The 22,432-nt window shown below is 35.3% G+C and overlaps 1 protein-coding gene across 17 annotated transcripts in view; it reads right to left on the bottom strand.

Moving 5' to 3' along the window:
- EIF4G3 (eukaryotic translation initiation factor 4 gamma 3) overlaps window positions 1-22,432 on the bottom strand; it is a 279,210-nt gene that overhangs the window by 161,683 nt on the left and 95,095 nt on the right. For 11 of the 17 annotated variants that reach the window (XM_015598927.2, XM_015598928.2, XM_015598924.2 and 8 more), the window contains exon 1: window positions 20,231-20,363. The exons of 5 other annotated variants lie outside the window; for them this stretch is intronic. The gene's annotated coding sequence lies outside the window, so the exon portion shown is untranslated. Of the gene's footprint in view, window positions 1-20,230; window positions 20,368-22,432 lie in introns of those variants that run through there. One more of the 17 variants, XM_006924482.2, reaches the window with a different exon arrangement.

Raw genomic sequence — 22,432 nt, 5'->3', positions numbered from 1 at the left:
TGCATATGCTGCACCTCGAAGAGTAAGAACACTCAAATGTCAAAAAGAATAAATCACAGTGACTCACTGCTTCCCAGACACACAAGTAGATTATGATTATTAGATATATTCAAGCTTCCAAGTGCTTTCTCTTTCAGAGCCAATCATATAAATAGGCACACAGGGTAACAGTGATCACATATGACACACTGAAAGACTCGGTTACAGTACACAGTGGCACAAACCTTGAGTACAAGGTGAGTAAACCAAGAACATCAGGGTAAAACTATTACTATCATAATTTAACAAAATCCAGCAAATATTCAGCACTAACATGTCCATTTCAAAAGAGCATTTTATAAACCTCACAAAAAGGAAACAAAGTTCGTATGTAAAAAATTAGTATATAAAAATTAGTATATAAAATCAGTGATGGCCCTGAAGCACCCAAAATGTGTATCTGTCCAGAATATGAGCTAAAATGTAATCGTGCAGAATTATCTGCTAGATAACTAGAAGGCTATCTTCTTTACCTAACCTTTTATTTAAATACCAAAGCTTTCACCTTTACATTGAAAGAAGTGAAATAGTGCTGGCCAATCATATATTCAAAGTTATTTATAATGGAAGCCCTCGCCAATGGGTCTTCATTATGATTTTCCTATCTTATGATGCTTAATGTAGTAAGAAAACAAAAATCCCCTACAAGTTATTTTTAGATCATTGCTGTGCTGGTTAAATAAACATTATGCCTGCTATGTAATGTGACTCTTCTAGCACTTACTCTGCCGAGAATAAACAGACATCATGCACAATCAGTCACATGAGACAGGTTCAGAAAACAGCTGAGTCACCCACCAAAAGCCTTTCTGCTCCTAGTAACTCATTGGAAATGTCTGTCTCACTACAATACTTGGCTTCTCCAGTTCCCACTAATAAGTTACAGTTCTCTGAAACCTCTCCTTCAATAACACCCACCAGTTTATGATAGGGCTCATTCTGGGCACCACATGGTTCTCTCCCCACCCTAACCAACACACCAAGTACTCCTGATAATAAGTAAACGAAGACAAGCCAAAACAGGAAGGAGCCTAAATGATAAGAATGGCAAACTTCATCTCAATTAGGCCAGGTCTGCTTTGAAGAAAAACAACTGACCTGGAGGTGAAGGCAATTATCGCTGCATTGTCCACACAGCTTATGCTTTTTTTGGACATGACCAATACATTCGTAAGTTTTTCCTCAAACCATCCCTGAATGGCATGGCCTATGTTCTTGACTCCTACCATGGATAACAAGGCCTCAAAGAAAAATCGCTTCAGATTTTCTCTCATTTAAGGATGTTAATTAGTACAGTGTCATCAAAGGAAAAATTAGAAACACAAACACTTTTCACTCAAATTGGAATGAAGTAAACCCTCAAACTGTACATTATTTAAAATGAAGCAATTCAGTAATTTTTTTTCAGCATCAACTGGAAGTGCTGGAAATAAAGTTGAAAAAGACAGTTCCTGTGTTCAAGAGATTTACAATTTACCTAACTCAACTGCAGTAGAATACAGAAAGTGCTATAAGGAGTGTGAATAACATGTCGAAAAGCAAAGCAAAAGTTGATTAATCTTTCCTGGGAGATTTCCAGAGAGTCTCTGGAGGTAATAGTTCAACAAGAAATGGATGGGCGAGCTGGCAGTTAGCCATCTGAGGAGAGGGGCACAGTATGTAGGCAAAAGAAAAAGTAAACAGAAGCATGAGGACCTGGAAAAGTAGGGCATGTCTGCCTGAACCCTCAAATAGGTCAGTAATGCCATAGCACAGGGGGTGGGTGAGGCAGAGCAAGGCCACAGAATTAGATTAGGGCCAGACTAAAAATATATGTCAAGGCAAGTAAGCACTTTACCTTGAAAGGAACCCCAAGAGATAATGAACAGGGCAGCAATATCATTGGATTTGTTTAATAAAAAGAACTATTACACTATGGAGTCCTGGAAAAGAGAGCTGTGTCAGATATACCAGAGTTAAGGAGCTACTGATAGTCCAGGTGTATAATGATAAGGGTCTGGTCTGCCACATGAATCTAGACAAAGGAGGAAGATTTGAGATAATTAATATACTGAAATAATAGGACTTTCTGAGCAATTAGATATAAGAGGTAGGGAAGCTGATGCTCCAAGTATGAGGCCTGGGTAGCTAAGGATACTTATAGATTCAAAAATGACTGGGCCCCAGGCTACTTCTCTAACCTCACGATATTCCATTACTCTCCAGCCACAATGGCCTTGTTTATTTCCCTCAAATATAGCAAGTTTATTTTCTCTTAATGTCTTTGCATTAGCTGTTTTCTCTGCTTTGGATGAAAAGTAATAAATTCAATTGTATCATATCAAGTTTTAACTGTCAAGGAAACCCCTGAGTACAAAAGTGTAGAGTACAATTGATCCTTAAACACAGGTTTGAATCAAACAGGGTCTTATCAGTAAATCTTTTTTTTTTCCAGTAAATTCTATAAATCTATTTTTGCTTATGACTTTCTTAATAACATTTCTTTTCTCTAGCTTACTTTAAGAATACAGTATATGATACACATACAAAATATGTGTTAATTGGCTATTTATGTTATCAGTAAGGCTTCAGTCAACAATAGGCTATATTAGTAAAGTTTTTTGGAGAGTCAAAAGTTGTCATTGGATTATCGACTGCCTGGGGTTCAATGGTCAACTATAATTAGACCTGTACAAAGAGCAGAGTCAACTGGAGAGTGATTTAGGAATCATCAGCATAAAACCAACAGTCCTTGCAACAAGAGTAGATGAGATCACCTAGGGTACAAGATCAAATAACAAACAAATTATTCAGAACAAACACTTGAGATAGGCAAAAGAAAACGAATCTTTAAAGTAGAAAGATGGGGGTTTCTGAAGGCTAGGATGTAAACTACCCTTCTTGAGTCTGTTTTCTGCCAAGAACATACCAACTTTAATTATACAAAACTTCTATGAAGTAAACCATTTTAAAAATAAGAAAGCAGGTTCAGAGGAATAAATTAACTTGGCCAAGGTCATATAAATAATGGCTACTTTAGAGTGTGAACCTCAATCTGCTGACACCAATGAAAGTATAGGTAAACAAATACAAGTGATGAAACAAAATATCAACATAAAACTCAGGATGTTTACCTAAAGGGAGAAAGGAGGCTGCTGGAGTACAGGAGCACAAAAGGGCTTCAAAGATATTGGTAACTGGTAAGAGTGGTGGTCAGTTATTTTATTATTACAGTATCCCGCCCCCCGCCCGTCTTTATCTACAGTTTCACTTTCCACAATTTCAGTTACCCGTGGTCAACCATGATCGAAAAATATTAAATAGAAATTTTCAGAATAAACAATTCAGTAAACAACGTGTGTTTTCAATTGCATGCTGTTCTGAGTAGCATGATGAAATCCTGCGCTGTCCTGCTTTCTCTATCCAGCTCCAACACACTCACATGAATCATCCCTTTGTCCACGCTACCTGGTAGTCACTTAGTAGCCGTTTGGGTTATCAGATTGACTGTCAAGGTTTCGCAATGCTTACGTTCAAGTAAGCCTTATTTCATTTAATCACGGCCCCACAGTACAAGAATAGTGATGATGACAACTCAGATATACCAAAGAAAAGCTATACAGTGTTTTAAGTAAAAAGGTATGTGTGTGTATATGAAAACAAAACAAAACAAAACAAAAAGAAACCACAGTAGAAATAGAGTTTGGTACTATCCCTGGTTTCAAACATCCATTGTAGGTCTTGGAAGGTATCTCCTACGGATAAGGGGCACTATTATATTTTTTCAAACTGAACATGTATCTATACTCTTTTATAAGATTATATATTTCATCGTAATTTTATGACAGTAGATGCTTCAAAAAGTAAGCAGAAGGATTAGAAATGGTGAAGGAGGGCTATCACAATGCATAACTTCAGGAACTGTACAGTATACAGCTAAACAAGTGGAACATGAAGACAGGAAGGGACTTGGCATATAGAGAACAGAAAGGGATTTGAATTAAAGGGCTATAGGCTATAAAACAGGTATAACAGGACCGCACATGGGGAAAGGTAGAAGCAAGAAGCTGTGGTCCGAGAAATTTTAGACTTCAAGAACTCAAAAACAGAACAGTTTCCGGTAGAGACCAGAGCAACAGAAATACAAGCAACATAATTAATTTTAAAATTTCTAGTAGCCACATTAGACAAAGTAAAATTAATATACTATTTAACTTAATATACCCCAAATTTCAACTTAGTCAATATAAAAACTGAGACATCTGGTATATTTTACATCTTATAGCACATCTTGATTTGTACCAGCTATTTCAAATGCTCAAAAGCCACAGGAGGCTCTAGTGACTATTTTATTGGACAGTACAGGTCTAGACTGTCCATATGGGTTGCTGGGTATGTGTCCAAATATAGTTGTCCTGAGAAAATAAAAAAAAGGGAAGAAAAGAAGGTGAATCCAGGAGTCCGATGGGGCAAAAAGTGGATATGTGATAAGTCCTCAGAGTAGAGAGCAGAAAGTAAAGTTGAGAAGTGCTGTGGGCCAAATGCTAAAATTCTCAAAGAACAGGGAAATCTGCTCGGGAATATGAGGGCCAGGAAAGCAGTATATGAACTTGCTGCACAAAGGTCACAGCACGAGGATCTGGAGAGAGCAGTGGCCTTTTCCAAATAAACCCATTTGTGCCTAGCACACAGTATGCACCATACAAATATCTGGCACTCACTTGTGGGAAGAATGGTCTTCTAAGAAAATCTCGCTATTTATTCAAACAGATCATCTTTGCAGTAAAATCTGATAAGTAAGAAGGAAGTATATTCATTAATACAGCTTTAAAAATAGGTTTGGAGAAAAATCAAACCACATAAACCCTATTTGCCACAACCAATCCATATGGACTCCTACATATTATTTAAGTTACCTCTAATTTTTTCTGTCAGCCATAACACCGGGAATATATAACGCAGGCATTTTCCTGTAGAACATTTTCTTATAATTTTTCATTCTCAAAAAAATCCAGCAAGATGACAGACACGAAAGATGAAAAACAATAATGTTGCTACAGACAGACTCTCATTAGGTTTCTTTTATTACTAGTCAATCTTCACCAGAATTGTTCATTCCTGACGACATGGCTCAGCTAATAAATTTAAAATATGTACATTCTAAATCAAAGTCTGTCTAATCCAATGCACAGCTTTAACATATGACTTGGGATAAATTTAAATCAAGCTTCAGCTAAAACAAAGTATAATTAATCTACCTAAATACTAATAGACAGTGCAATGTATCTCCTCCAGCCCCCTCCCATTCCTACCTCGAAGCAGAACAATTCTTGTTTTAGTTGATTTAGATAAAAGAAAAACACCTCGGCTGTTAAAATAAAAGTTTTATGATAATGATTTAGGGTAAATCAGGGCAAAAATAAATACACTTTGCAGAAATGCCAATTCATCATTTCAGGTATGGTTTTGAAATTTTTTTATCTTGAATTCTATTAAAAGAGTTACTAACAAAAACTAACACCAATGGATCAGAGGTCACACTGAATCTCTTTTGCCCAGGATTCTAGAGAGCAATGAACAAATGGAAAAAAGAAAAATAAGAAGATGGTGGAGAACCAGTGAGAGAAGTCATAATATACCTCACAAAATAAAAGACAGCATACATAAACCAGAAACTGATAACCTGTTGCAGCACTTCAGATTTTTTTCCCAAATACATCATAATGCAATGAGAACTGCTTCTCAAAGAAGCAAATAACAGGTGTGCCTACAAGACAGAATATTGCCTTTCGTGTACTATAATGTTTGCCGGATGGTTGCTGAATAGTTTTTGGAAAAGTTCAAGATGAGCCTCACTGTGTTTCTAGATAACATCAAGGTCATTAACAGGGCTTTTTCAGTGGTTACCCTAGGATTTCAAACCACTCTACATATCAGCTTTGTGTAGGTGTGAGGCTTTTTAAAAAAACAATTTTACAGGGGGAATAAATCAGACATAATAAATACTCTGGTAGAGCTATGACCGCTAAAAAATTAAAGGGCTGTATTTTAAATGTTATCTAACACAAATACTGCTCTTACTTAATTGTGGCTCTTGGACATTTTTACATGACTGTTTTAGGCAATTCAACCCTCAAATATACATTTTATTTTACATTAAGACCACTCGATCACTCTTACTCTTTGCTATTTAATGAGTGGCACCCTACATAAATTAAAGTACATTCTAATATCATTCATGATCCATCTCAACAGCTGCACTTGTCATGCCACTCTATGGACCCAACTATAGAAATATTTGCCAAAATATAAAGAATTCTAGAATAAGACAATTTGACAAATAAACTGATTATACATCATACTCTGAAAACTGAGGCATTTAGTACAAAAAAGATGAATCTTAACCTCTCATACCACCTTTCTTTAAAGACCTTAATACGTAAAATCAGTTAGAGACAATATTTCTTTTTACCTAACCACCACCAGGGCCGTATATAAAAGCTTTTTTGTGGTTATATTCTAAGAATATTCAGAACAGAAAATTAGATCACCTGCTCAGAAAAGGTAATAAAGTCTATATTCAATATAGTACTAAACTGGTTTTAGAAAACCTAAATTCCTGCCACAGTAAGACTTTTCCAGCTTAGGAATTCAATCTTAATGATTTAATTCATGACAACATAACAGCTTGAGTGCTGAGAAAAAGATTCTCAGAGCTTCCCTCAAAATAAACCTTCCTCAGAACAAGCTAAGAATGTAACAACAGAGTATTCGGCTCTTTTTTTAGTTAAGCTTGTATCTGTAAAATAAATTTTTACTAAATTGTACAGAAAAAGTTAACAGTACCTGCGGGGGGGGAGGGGAAGGTGGGGAGGAAACAACTTCTGTTTTAGCCAAATAAAACACTGTGCAAACAGTCCCAAAGTGATACTTTTGGAAATTTTCATTTAGAACTATTTTTATCTAGCAAAGATTTACAGATTTACTTATGGTTCAGGCACTGGGCGAATGAAAGTCTTGTCATTTTAAAGAATCTGAAAACCACTGTTCTACAGATTTTAATCCAGGATAATTTAACTGTATTGAAGCCAAAAGAACCTGCGACCAAGATGCTCTTATTCTGCTAGTATTCGAAGGGTCAATTATATAACACCTGTCAGGACAGAATTTGATTCTATCAAAATTAACTGGTATATATAATCAACACTGTAAAAACTATTTTGAGTACAGAGTGTGACGCGATGTGTATTATTTGAAAAGATGTTAATCGTCACCTGTAGACACTAGATAGAAACAGCTTCTTAATCATCAAAGCCACTTTTCCCTAAATTAAGAAATGGCCCAATTCATTATATGTGTATGTGGCCTAAAACTGGGGGGCATTTTCTGCTCCATTCACTGAAAACCACTCCCAGCAAAAGATGGCCCAGGAATCTCATTTAGGCAGTGAGTATTCCCTGTTTCACAGTGGCATTCTCGACATCAGGATTCCCTGGGCCCCATCCCAAACAGTTAAATCAGAATCTCTAGAGAATGGGACCCAGGCATCAGACAGTGGCAGCCAGGACTGAGAACCACTGGTCTCCTTCTCATATCCAAGCAGTGAGTGGTATTATATGGATCAGGGAAACACTGTACTGAATTTACCATCTTTTCCATATTCTTTATACTTAGTTCAACACTTAAATGCTGTACTTTTTTTTTTGACTTTCACTAGAAATGGACTCATATAATGGGATGGCTTTCACAATATACCTACATCTGACAGGCTACTTACATTCCCATATTAATAACTACATTATTAAAAGCTTAGCTCGTCCCTGCACAGAAAAATAACCCAGTTTCCTCTCCAGGTCTCCCAAGGCTACTGGACTAAAAGCACTGGTCTGCCTATAAAGAGAATTCATGCCTGGTTCAATGAATTCTCTGGCAGCAAAGGTATTCTAGCTGGGGACTGCCGGCTCTGTTTCCAACATCAGTGTCTGCTATTCATCACACCTCCCGCACCTTCTACTGATAGCTGCCACTGTCATCTCTACTACTTTCCTCCCTCCATTTCCCTACCTTTATTTAGTCTCTGGTTTCTTGACAGTTTCTTCTCCTACTTTTCATCTAGAACAATCCTATCTAGAGTTCCCATTCTATGCATTGTCTCTCTGGATATACTCTTCACTCTAGGTCCTGCCGCTCCCCTGTTAAGACTATCTTCTCCACTAATTTCTTAGAGTCTAGATTTAGACATGTGGCTCTACATTTAAGAACAAGTTTAAATATTGTGTGGCTGAATTTTTATAAAGCCCCAATTTTGCAAATTTATGTACGCCAAAGTTGATCGTTTAAAAATTAAAACATACTATTTCATAAAAACAATGTTATAAGCTGTAACTCCAGAATTATTTATGAAAGGCTAGTATGCCTAAACTGAATCTAAAATAAACGCTATGGTAAATTACGAGAAAGCAAGGAAGACTGCCAAGAGTTGGGACCTGGGGATCTGGACTCAGTCCCTTACCAATGGTGCTACCTAAAGTACCTGAAGCAAATCATTTCACTTTTCACACTTGACCTTCCCAATCTACAAAATGAGGATAAGCATATCTATCTTATAGTGTTACTGTAATGATAAAGTGAATTGAGAAATGCTCTGAAAACTCTAGCCTATAAAGTAACCTACCACCAAGATATCTTCAAATACAGTAATCTGACAAAAGAGTGCATAATAAACATTAGTTCATACTCTATAATTCAAGCTATATTAGGAAGGGCAGCTTTCACTTAAAATTATTTTAAATGTTTTCATGGTCAGATCCTCCTACCACTGTCCCTTAGGTATCCAAGAGTTGATATTTTTGAGGAGAATTTGTCATTCTTATCCCTACAGCATCAGATCTACACTTCGAGCTTGCTTCTAGTGTGAGACTGTCTTTTTCAAAGACCCTCTAGAAAGGACCATTCTTCAAATTTATATTTTTTAAGACTTTTGAAGTAAAACTAAGCAGAACACAAAGATTTGGTGAAGAATGCCTTTTTTTGTATGCATCCAGCTTTTTGATAATTTTCATCTTTTCTACAAGTTTGTACCAAGTTTTATGTTCCTGTGTTCTAATATATACTTTGTGTTCTTCTGCCTTCTGGTTTTATACTTCCTAATTTCACTGCCACTGACGGTAAAAGGCAATCACTCTTAAAACCAACGAGAACACAGATAATGACTTCTAGGTCCTTTATTCTTATTTTTTTTGTCTGCCGGCCAGCCTCCGGTCCTCTTGCTACATCCTTTCCTTCTTAAATGTTGCCAAGTGGTTATGTAAATAGCCAGCTGCTTCTGAGTCATCACTTCTGTATACAACTTCTCTAACTCCCAATGTGAACCTTGATATATTCCATGAACCCTTAACAGCCCTTGGAAATCTTCGGTGTTTTTTTGAACATGGCAACTGGACTTTTTCTCATTCTGATGAAGTTGTCATTAGCAGGTCTTGCTTACAGACTAGTAAGTATTTCTACTTCCCCACCTAAACATGGCTGTCTTCTTGGTAACCCAAGACTTCTTTCTCTAAACCTGCTACTGTTTTCTAAAAGGATAAAATCTTCATGTGTGTAAAGATTAAAACGCTAAGAAGAAATGCAATCTGATAAGGAACTGAAATATAGAATATATAAAGAACTACACCTCGACAAACAAAATCTGATGAAAAAGAAGGCAAAGAACTTGAAAAGACAAATGGCCAATAAGCACATAAAAAGATGCTAAACATCACTAATAATTAGTGACACGCAAATATTTTACACCCATGAGTATGACTTTCATGACACTGTCAAGTTTGCTATTATCAAAAAAGCATATTTTAAATGACTGAAGACACAAATTGGCCAATTCAAAGCTAAAAACACTATAAAGAGAATTAGTTAATATATAAAAGCTCTTGATTTCTAGTACTAAAACAATTTACAGCTAGTATTTACAAATCAATACCACCAACACAACAAGAAGTACACTAAGTATGGGTATGTTTAAAAAACTGCAACCCTTAAATTACAACATAAGAGTCCTCCATTCAGATTATTAGTTCATTTATTTTCAATTTTTTTTTTCTTCTAATATATGCCTTTAAGGCTACACATTTTCCCAAGTGACACTTTATTCACATTGCACAAATTCTGATACAAAGTGCTATTTGTCATTCATTTCTAAAGATAACATTTTCTATTTGGATTTTATCTTTAAGTCAATAGTTTTTAAATTTCCAAGAAAAATATTATTTTTGTTTAAGATTATGAAAAATATAAAATTATGTTCAAGTAAAATAAATTATAACTTTGATAAGCTTTTCTTAAAAAGTAATTACGTGCTATAGTTTCAGCTTAAACATAATTTAGATTTCATTATTTTGTTAAACTCTAAATCTGTAGTATATTCAGAAAATATAAATATGATTGGAATTTCATATTTTTCTCTGTAGCTTAACATATGATCAAGTTCTGTAAATCTTGTGTATTTGAAAAGTGCATACACAGTTGAATGATAAAAATTAAAACAAATTATTTCATTCAAGTTATTCATAGACTTTTTAATCTTTTTTAGTTGAACCAGAAAAAAGTTCTCACTATATTCTTAAAGTTTGATAACTATGACTTTCAAATCAATATCCTCAACTATTTTTATCTTGGTTAATATGTACAAAATTTCTCTTCTTCATATATAATCTTATGCTAATTTATATATTTATATAAAAACAAGCTTACTCTTATTGTCATTTAGCTACATCATGGGTTGGCAAATTATGGTCCTTGGTATGTGTTTTTGCAATGCCAACTAAGAACGGTTTTTACATATTTAAGGGTTAAAAAATAGAATATGCAAAAGACCATCTGGTCCACAAAACCCAAAATTACTAACTGGTCTTTACAGTTTGCTGATCTACATCAGAGGCTGGTAAATTTTTTCTGTGAAGGTCCAGACAGTAAATATTTTAGGTTTTGCAGGCCATATAGTTTGTTGCAACTATTCAACTCTTCTGTTGTAGCACAAAAGCAGAATAAATAAATTAGTATGGCTATAATCCAGTAAAATTTATCAAAAACAGGAGAGGGGCCAGATTTAGCCCTTGGGCCACAGTTTGCCAACCGTGATCTATAATTATTTACTGACCCGTCCATTTCTCTGAGATGTCTGTCTCTGAAACTAATTATGAATTTACCGATTTCAATTTCTTTTATATTTGATATATATATTCTAAACCAATTATTAAGTAAATAAGATTTTATGATGTTACATCTTCTAGAATTTAAATCTTTATAGTCTAAGAATTCTCTCTCCCTCATATAGTTTTTTGCCTTGAATTCTATGTTGACTTATAAAGGTTGCTTATAACTGCTTTCTTTTTATTAACATTTTCCTGTTAATGTTTCCATGCTCGTTTTCCATCTTTCTGTGTCATGTCTAAATGCATATACCTAGATTTTGTTTTTTGGCCAATGTGAGTCATATTTAGGAATTTAACTTCATTATTACTACAGTTACCAACATGTTCCAAAGCCCTATTATTTTACCACATTTACTTTTATTGTCCCCTTTCCTGGCTGTGGTTAAATTCATTGGGGTTTACTGGTCCCACTTTACTCATTAGTAAGGAAATTATACATCCTTTTACCATTGTTTGTACCAGTTACTTCCCTGTTGTCTTTAAGCTCTAACCTACACTGTAAGTTAGAAGGGTGCTTTTGTCTCCTGTCACTATGGCTCTGCACATCATTGCCATTCAAATCCTCAGACTCTCAAGGCCATTTAAAGATGCTAGCAGCAGAGGGGCATGCACAACTGATATTCAAAGTACCAGCTTCCCACCTTGTTCTCTCTTACCTACTGAGTTCTTGCCATCCAAGGACCAAACCTGCAGTAACTCCATTCTCAGAAATCTGAGCAACAGTCCTAGAGGAACCTTCCTCCAAGCTCCTAGATTCTGGCAATGCCACCATTTCTCTTTCATTCTCTTAGCTCTGGGGTGTTATCTGTAGTTATTCATTATTGGACTACCTACCTCAGCATCCCCTTGATAATCAATCAGCTAGTAAAACAAACTCATGTAGTCAATTCTCTTTATTTGAAATACTTAGTATGATTTCTTTTTTAACAGTTACACTGCTGAACTAATTAGGCTGTTATGTGGTTAACTGTACTAAACAGGCAGGTCAAAATTCTGGAATTGAATAGAAAATGGACAATTTTAATGGTGATCAAGAGTATTAAGATTTGATGTAATAAAGTCTTGAAAATGGAGTATCACTGGCAAGAAACTGAAAAGGAGATTTATGTTGCCTGTAAAATATAATACTGGCAACATAATTTCTTTCTTCTACATATCACTTACTTAGGTAGCTATGAAACGAAATACTGGGCAGACAGAAAAGACATCATATATAACATAGAGAAAAAATTCAGATAGCTTAAGAGTTTATCATTCCTCACAGAGAAAAAATTTAAGAGTCCATTGACCGATGAAGAGTTTAGAATTAGATTTAGCTCCTCTTGTTACCTAATTATCAGTGTGGCTGGACACTTGAGAAGAAGAAACAATAAATGTATGTATTAAGAAAAAAAGGCTGTTAATTTGATAAGTAAATTATAACATTTTATTTTTATAATATTCATATATAGATTACATATCAATAGGTATGTATGAATAAATATCTACATATCAATCTATAACATTCATTATAGTTAATTGATTCTATTTGCTTTAACTATGGTTCTTCTTGCTTTAACTCTAACCTCTCTTTCACTATTCATTGACAGAATTAAAAATCACCACAAAGCTGCATGATGTGTATGTGGTCTGCTTTTCATTGAGTGTTGGGTCACTGAAATATATAATTCTTAGCTCTATAAAGATGCTAGTTTTTGTATATTATACTTTGTAGTTAGCAAAATACTTCAAGTAAACTTTGTCATCTAATCCCTGATAAAACAAACAGTCCTGTATAAAGCTTGTCCTCTTCTTCCACATCCTTGCAAAGTGGATGCACACATCTTGTTCAAAAATAAGCACATATGGATAAGCACATATACCCATCTACCTGATTAACTCGGCACAATATTTTATGGACAACTTACTCCCTCTATTGACCTTTCTTACCCCCTTACCCCACAGTACTCTGAATCACATGATGTTATGGAAAGAATTGTGCCCCTGACCACCCTCCCATCCCCCCCGCAAAAAAATTCCTATGTTGAAGCCCTAAGTCCCAATGTGATGGTATTTGGACATGGGGCCTTTGGCAGACAGTTAGGATTAGATGAGGTCATGGGGGTGGGGCCCTCGTGATGGGTTTAGTATCTTTATAAGAGACACCGGAGACCTTGTTTGTCTGTTTTTCTCTGTTGTGTGAGGACACGGCAAGAAGGCGGACTTCTACAACTCAAGGAAGAAGATATAGAGAATGCAGTCAGCATTAATATAATGGCTAGGTGGAGAGCCGGAGGAAAGGAAGAGCAATTAGGGGGATCATTTTATAAACTATATAAATGTTGAACCAATGTACTGTGTACTTTAAACTAATAAAAAAAAAAAATTTAAAAAAAAAAAAAAAAAAAAAAGCCCTTATCAAGAACTTAATCAGCTGGCATCTTGATCTTGGACTTCCCAGCATCCAGAAATGTGAAAAATAAATGTCTGTTGTCTAAGCCACCCAGTCTATGGTATTTAGTTATAGCAGCCTAAGCAGAATAAGACAGATGGAATATAAATTTCTACAGGAAATATCACAAGCACAATGAATTCAATAGTCAAAGTGCTTCATTTCCTGATTCTCCTTAAAACTTACCTGTTCTATTTCTCATCTCTAAATTTACTGGCACTTGCTAATTTCTGTAGCTGACTTGAAGTTGCAATTTTCAGAACCATAAAAATCTAAAAAATCTTAATGTCATAGCTAGATGAAAAACAGATTGGTGGCACCAAAGTGAGCTTCTCTTCTAAAACTATGGGAAATTAGTGAAGTGTGAAATTCCAAAGAGATATAAACTTGCACAGGAAATGCTGAGAGAGGTTTTGCACTACCTATTAAAACAGATGGGTAGTAGCCAGAGAAATCTCAGAATATGTCCAGAGGATACAATTCTTTTAAAGTAAAAAAATATAATCTTAAACCTTTTCTCCCCCTGACAGAATTTAAATAAAAATAAACAGCATCACCAACAAAAACCTGAGCCTACATCAAAGACAACAAAAGAAATGCTTGTGAAATTACAATCAAGTCTTACTGATTGGTAAGCCAAATTCTTTAGCTTTCTAAAACAGTGCTGAATTAATACAGGACTGATTTTTAAAACTTTCGTTCTTTATACTGAGATATTTCAAAATATATGCTCCAGTTCTTATAGATTTGCCAAACAGAATCTAAAACTTGTAGTTTAGGGTGAAGCAGACTGCATAATAATTGCACTTAACTTTGATTCTTGCAGCAACACTTAAAAACTAATAACAGATATTTTGAAAGAAAATCACAGATTTTTTTTTTTTTAGCTACACTCAATGCAAAGAAAAGCGTAATCAAACAAGCATATAAAAATTACTTTAGGCGTATTTCATGGTAAGTTATAAGGCTCTATGAAAGATGAAATTCATCTAATAGGAAAACATCTGGTGAATATGGCTGCAACTGTTTTTGTTAATAAAACCAAAAAAATGACAAAAGAGCTAAAATTCTCTAATCGAATATGACATTTAAAAAAATCTCGACAATCAGAGGAAAGAGCCTATCACAATTATTTAACATGTATCAGATGAAACCACAGACATAAATGGTGTGGGTATTTTTGGCCTTTGTAACTTAATTTCATACTAACGACATTTGTAAAGGCACATTCATTTGTAAAGGGTTTAATGACAGTATTTGTTGAAGAAATTTTCAACAAGCTGTAAATTTTTAAGTAAACAGACATATTACCAACTAAAAAATAAAACAAAATGAAAGAGGATTTGGCACCAACAGGGCCATCTCAGTGCAGCCAGAACTTTAGGTTTCTGGGCCTACATCAAATCTTCATGTGCCGCGAATGCAGCCTCCAAACACCACTCAACTCAAAGATTGCCTTAGCAACTGCCGCAACGTGTTCCATGGGGGAGAAGGGGAGTATAAAAATGATGAATTTTGCTTTGCTTTCTTTCTTGAAGGAAAATAAAGACTCATCTAGTTCAAAAATGAAATGTGAAAAAAACTTTCAAAGCTTCCTCTATTTTATCTTGGTTAGCAAGGTTGGTTGTCAGAATCGTCAAACTCAGAATTTTCTTTACGAAAGACAAAAAACTTTTAAATCACAAAAAAATACAGTATGCAGTATATAAAATTACAACTTATCTTAATAATAAAGAAAAAGGCAGTTTGTAAGACCTGAAACAGTCAATCAACAACTGTGAGGCAACACCGAGAATTTTTCCTTAGAAAATAAGACCGCTGAAAGAAAATGACGTCTGGAAGTTGAATAAAACAAAAAGATAATAGAAACCATGAGTCATTTGAAACTCATCATTTACTAATAATGAAAACTGTTGTGTTAAAATAAATATCATGATCAATCACTATTCCCCAGTAAAGAAGTCCCTTGCTTAGCATTTCCACAGACAGTAAAGAATCTAACCAGTGGGTCATACACCATAACACCATCTCAGGCCACTATATGACATGATTGAGATGATTTCACATAAAAAAGAAACAAATGAAATTTCCAGGCAGAAAACATGTCTCACTCCACTTTGGCATTATTCTGAGCATGTTCTCACCCTGATTACTGTGAACACGGCTTAGGAGTCTAGACACTGACACAAGGGAAAGAAGACAAGAACCTGGTTATCAGTGCCAACAATTAAGCAATAAGTAGGAAATACTTTTGTTTTGCTTATGTAATTTAAGATAAGTCAAATAACAAACTTCTGATATTTGAAAATAAAGATACAAAATGAAATAGTACACAAAGTTTGCCTAATTTTAAACCTACAGTATAGAATTCTGAAAATTTTCATAATAACTGGCTACTCCGAAGTAGTTTGTGTACTATCGAGTCTCTTAATGACAAAGAAGAAAACAGATCATTAATAGGAACTCCCACTGCATCAAACTTTGAAATACTATTGGCGGGGTGAGGACTCTATCTAACCAAGGTCTCCTGACTCCAGGGACAGAGCATTCCACTACTTACTTTTGAAGTGTGCCCCAGAAGATACCTTTAAAATCCATTTCAGAGCAACTGAAAAGAACCTACAGCTAAAAAGAGTCTGTGTCTTAGAAATTTATCAACAGTTTGAAAATGTCATTTTAACTATCAATCACTAACAGTCTAAAAGTCTAAAGTTTTTGACTTCGGTTAAACAAAACCTTTAGAGCAAAGAGGGCTACAAAGATTTAGACGTCATATAACACAGGAAAATGCACAAAAAGCCTTAAAACTTGGCATGTGCACACATGTGTGCACACGTGTGTAAACTCCTATCTGGAAGGGAAAGGAGCAGGTAAAGAGGTTGCCACCGGTGATGTAAGAAAGAAATTGGGAGCAATTTTCTACATTTTCCCTCTTTTATGTATCACAGCTATGAAATTTACTTTTCTTCAGCTTGGCTGCCTTCACTTAAACCCTAGTAGATTCATTTAGCGTCAAACATTGAGTCATAGACACAGGTAACTACTTGGGACAGAAAGATCTAATTCATAGATAAAGGGAAGACTGTCACATCAAAAAGGGCAAAAAGAAACTAAGAAGTTTCTTTAATCTTATCTTCAGCTGAATGGAATCTAATAGTTCTGTGGACAAGAATAAACTATACTATCGCCAACATAAAATGACCAAGGCTAGCCTCTACTTTTATCTTCATATCTGGACGATATATCTCAAAATCATGGGTGGAACTCCTGAGTTGCACACTAATACTAGATAGACAGCCAATTTAGATGAGTTGGACACACACACATACTCATGAACACACACACAAAGCCCTGAAGAGAATCAAGTCTGACAGGCATGAAAATGAACGCCACTTATTGAAAGCATTTAGCATATCCTGTTCTAAGGCAAGACTTCATATAATTTTCAAATAACAAAAAGATCTAATTCACAATACTCTCTTCCCCTTAATCTTCATAGTAACCCTCTTAGTAACAGAATTCTAACTCTCTCCTATACAGAGATATTAAATAATTTACCCAACATCACGTAACGAAAAAGTGACCCACCAAGCCCCAGAACCTACATCTATTTGGCTCCAAGCCTGCAATGCTTTTCTCTCTATTTTTAAGACTCTGCTTTCCATTAAGATCCACAAATGTGTTAATTGTTAAACCTGAGTAGCCTGAGTTTCCCACCAATCTTCCCATTTTTCTAGGTATGCCAATTTAGAAAAATATCCTCTATCAGCAGATGTTAAAAAAGTGTTAAGAGACAAATTAATTAATATAAGCCTGCCTCTGTCTAAAAGGCAGGGGGAAAAAATAGGAGGAGTGAACCAGGTGTGATTTACTGGGTTCATCCATCAGATTAGGCAAAATGGTAGCAAAACAGACCACAAAAGAAAGCAAATTAATATTTGGTGACCCTTCCCCCTGTAATTCATGCACTCTGGCTTCTAAAAGCACTAATATAACAGCATACAGAAAGGTATTTGTGGGTTCAACAACTGAGACCACTGCAAGATCATCCTTTCTTAAATGCAAACTATGCATCTGCAAGCTGTCCTGTCTTTCAGAAAATTGAAGTGTTTTGGGCCAAGTGCTTGGGTCAAATCACTTGAAATGGTAAGAATTTGAAGTGAAAACTAAGCTCTTATGTGCCAGTTATTGACTGCTCGCCTTTCAGCTCAAAATTCAAAAAATGGTTTGCCTATACAGTGAAAATGGATCTGGGCTATTTAAATATTTTTCCATTTCAGCGGGCACAATGTTAAGCTTTGTTAGTAGAAGGCACTGGAGAGGTACTGCAGGAGGAAAAGATTGTGCTTCCTGGTGTCTGCGGGCTTGCACAGGAGACTCCTCCTGCGGTCCAGGTAGCTTCTACAGAATCTGGCTTCTCCAGTGTGCAGCTGTCCTAGAGTACATGACATCTTCAGTGCCAGGCTTCAGCTGTAATGCGCAGCAGCCAGCAGTACCCAGTGGCCAACAGCTACTCCGGTAATCTCTCAGGCAGTTTTGCAGAGTGCCTCCTCTAAGAAACCTCTGTGTGAAGAACTTCCCCTCAGCACCCTAGAGGGCAGAATTCTGGCAAGTTCCAGAAAGGGAATTTCTAGTAAGTTTCACTGATGTGGCACCACAGTAACTTCTCTTCCATTCAGGGAGTCACATTGTGCCCTATCCAACAAGGTCTAAATCTCAGCCAAGGGTGAGGGGAGTAGTCTCTGACCTAACACTAACTAGCACGAAAAAAAGAGGCACAAGGTTTATTAGGCCTTTTTGAGTTTCGGAGGCAACACACACTATGTTTGAGTGTGCTACACCTCAACCTACCTACTGAGACTCGCTTGAGAGGTTTTCAACTCTGAGTGAGGAACTAAAGAAAAGAAAGCTATGCAGCAAATTTAGATTGCAACGCAAGCTGCTCTACCACATGGGAATTATGATCCAGCAAATCCAAGGTTATCTGAAGTGTCTGTGGCAAACAGATGCCGTAAGGAGCCTCTAGCCACTGTGTACTGCAGCAGCTCTCTGCTAAGGACACTGGTGCTAAAGAAGCCAGCTTTCTCCAGCACTCTAAGGGTGAATTTCCAGCAAGTTCCAGAGGAAGGATTTCTAGCATGTTCCACTAGTATGATATTACAGTGACTTCTCTACCATTAGGTGAGCCATAGCCATGCACTCTCCAGTATCAGCCCTAGAGAAGAAGGCTCTTCCATGAGTATTCTATCTCAACCCCAGGAGAAGCAGCTGCTACTTATATTTGCTGTTTTCATATTTTTTAGGTTCTCTTTTGTGTTAGTCAATCCCTCATTCTTCCAATCCCCTGTTATACTTATTAATCCTTTATATTAAATTTTCCTTATTCAAAACACTACCTAATTTTTCTCTCCTGATTAGACTCAGACAAATATACCTTATCTATAGCTTGGGTGCCATGAAAACCAACATGAGAAACTCATTTTAAACATGAGTTTATTTTGATACGTTTTACTTTTAAAACTCAAAATTAAACAAGAATGATCTGGACCAAGTTTAAGCATAGTACTAAGTCCAGATTAATTTATATATTTCTTAATAGGGTCATGTCAGTAATGGTTTAGCAAGTTGTACATTTCTTCTCAAATATTCTATAGTCTAAACCAGCATTAATCAGCCTCTAACTTAAAATCACCAGCTTTCGGCATTATTTTTAATAAGCAATTCCTTATCTTTTATTATTTGAGCTCTAAAAGGCCTAAAATATGGGAACCAAAATTGAAACTAATGTTGTAAAATTAATTTTCATTCCTAAAAGGAGCAATTCATACATATAAATACCAACAATGTCAAACATTGGTCAACATTATTGGCTTGACTTTCTCTACATTCTAGTTAAGAAACGTTGTTAACTCTAGCCCACTCTTAAAAGCAAGGAAGCCCAAATAAACATGTGATGGTGGGTTGATGCAAGCTGAACAATATCTTGAGAAATGACTTAAAATGCAAGGGACTCATAGTGACATCCTCTTAAAACAGTGTTCTAATGTCTGCTGTGCCTGTTAACTGCAAAAACACTAAGAACTTCACTACTCTTTCATAGTTCAACAAAATTTTAAGCCTACCAAATTCCAATAATCTATTTATGAAATCAAAACCAATCCAACAAACAAAAAAGCCCACCAAAATTACTCAAGAGAGAAAGACATCACACTTTTTTAAAAAGTAGAAAATAACCAACGTTCCACCAAAAAGGGAGGAGAGGGAAAACAACACACTGAAAAGCAAACAAGTGCTTTGTGGTTTTTAGTGAACTTTAGAATCACATTCTAATTTCTAAAACGACAACAAAAATAAAAGTAAATATCACTGACAGTTCATTTTTTAATGACTCCATAAATGAAATGTATAAAATTGGTAGCCACCATTATGGGAGATGTGTCTAAAAAAATACAAAAGACAAAATAGAAATTACTCAAGTAATGTTTTATGTTATTGTTTAAAAGTTTGCGTTAGAAAGACAGACGTGCTGCTTTTACATGGAAATTTATTATTATTATCTTTTAAGTTTTCTTACTTGAGAGAGTCCAGGGGACGATGCATGTCCCGGGGGCGTGGCCGCAAGATTTGGATGCCCCTTGTTTATTTCATGTGCTGAGTAAGGGGAAGGGGTCGGGGGTCCCGGCTGTCTTGCTACTTGTGTTACCTGTGAGAAAATCAATATTTAGGAAGAGTATTATAATAGTAACTTAATAAATATATCTAAACTGGCTAATTTTTAAAAACTGAATTCTCTGCTTTACAATTTTTACTAAAGTAACTGTCAGATTTGAGTAAAGGCTTAAATTTTTAATACTGAAGCAATGAAATTCTTAGAAAAATAATAAACATGAATATTTTCATCAATTTGATAAAAGATTCTTGAAGCATAATCAAAAACCAAATCCATTAAAGGAAAAAACATATGCTAAATGAAAGAAGCCAGACTTGAAACTGCATGCTGTACAATGCCATTTATATGACATTTTGAAAAAGGAACAAAAAAGAGAAATGACTGCAAAAAGAAATGAGGATGCCTATAAAAGCACATGGAGATTTGGGGGAGTGCCATAACTCTCTATCTTGATTACATGTCTCTATGATTGTCAGAACTCACAGGACTGTATACTAAAAAAAGTGAATTTTACTTCATGTAAATTACACTTCAATAAACCTGAACCAAAATAAAAAGGCAAGTTACTTAGAGTATAATCTTGTTTTTGTTTTTAAAAAAGGACATGTACATACACATGTGTACATATTTCTATACACATCTGTCTATATATGTGATACAAAAGACAAAATAGAAATTACTCAAGTAATGTTTTATGTTATTGTTTAAAAGTTTGCGTTAGAAAGACAGACGTGCTGCTTTTACATGGAAATTTATTATTATTATCTTTTAAGTTTTCTTACTTGAGAGAGTCCAGGGGACGATGCATGTCCCGGGGGCGTGGCCGCAAGATTTGGATGCCCCTTGTTTATTTCATGTGCTGAGTAAGGGGAAGGGGTCGGGGGTCCCGGCTGTCTTGCTACTTGTGTTACCTGTGAGAAAATCAATATTTAGGAAGAGTATTATAATAGTAACTTAATAAATATATCTAAACTGGCTAATTTTTAAAAACTGAATTCTCTGCTTTACAATTTTTACTAAAGTAACTGTCAGATTTGAGTAAAGGCTTAAATTTTTAATACTGAAGCAATGAAATTCTTAGAAAAATAATAAACATGAATATTTTCATCAATTTGATAAAAGATTCTTGAAGCATAATCAAAAACCAAATCCATTAAAGGAAAAAACATATGCTAAATGAAAGAAGCCAGACTTGAAACTGCATGCTGTACAATGCCATTTATATGACATTTTGAAAAAGGAACAAAAAAGAGAAATGACTGCAAAAAGAAATGAGGATGCCTATAAAAGCACATGGAGATTTGGGGGAGTGCCATAACTCTCTATCTTGATTACATGTCTCTATGATTGTCAGAACTCACAGGACTGTATACTAAAAAAAGTGAATTTTACTTCATGTAAATTACACTTCAATAAACCTGAACCAAAATAAAAAGGCAAGTTACTTAGAGTATAATCTTGTTTTTGTTTTTAAAAAAGGACATGTACATACACATGTGTACATATTTCTATACACATCTGTCTATATATGTGTACATATATAAAATACACACACATGTGCACATACAAGTATGTATGTCATATTAAAAAGATCTGTAAGAGATAAACAAAGATCTTAAACAGAAAGCATTACATGTGTTTCCTTTTTTCCTCATATTTATTTTCTAATATAGCTCAATAGTCATGAACTTGTACAACAGAAAAATAACTAGCATTTTATGTAAACACAATTATATTTTCTCACTGTTTGCTGGCAATAAACTGCCCCATCAGCCATTGATGGATCTGAGACCACTTCACTCAGGCCTCTTTCTAGAAATCACGCCTAGCCAGCTCCTCTCTATCACAGTCTAATCCAGAGAAGCACTGCCAGTTTTGGCAAAACTCCATGAATGGGGGCAAATCTGTAGTCATCCAAATATTAAAGAATTCATTCTCCATAGGGTGGGGTTCCTAAATTTGGGGGGCCATGAACCCTTTTGCAATCTAGTGGAAACTACAGACCTCTTCCTAGAATAGTGTTTTAAATGCATAAAATAAATAGAATTGTGACAAAACCAATTATATGAAAATACAGGTTATGAAAATATTAAGACAAATTTGTGA

This window comes from Pteropus alecto, unplaced genomic scaffold (genome assembly GCF_000325575.1).
Source record: "Pteropus alecto unplaced genomic scaffold, ASM32557v1 scaffold39, whole genome shotgun sequence".
Taxonomy (NCBI): domain Eukaryota; kingdom Metazoa; phylum Chordata; class Mammalia; order Chiroptera; family Pteropodidae; genus Pteropus; species Pteropus alecto.
The sequence above is the reverse complement of the archived record's forward strand: the minus strand, read 5'-3'. Positions and strand labels throughout refer to the sequence as shown.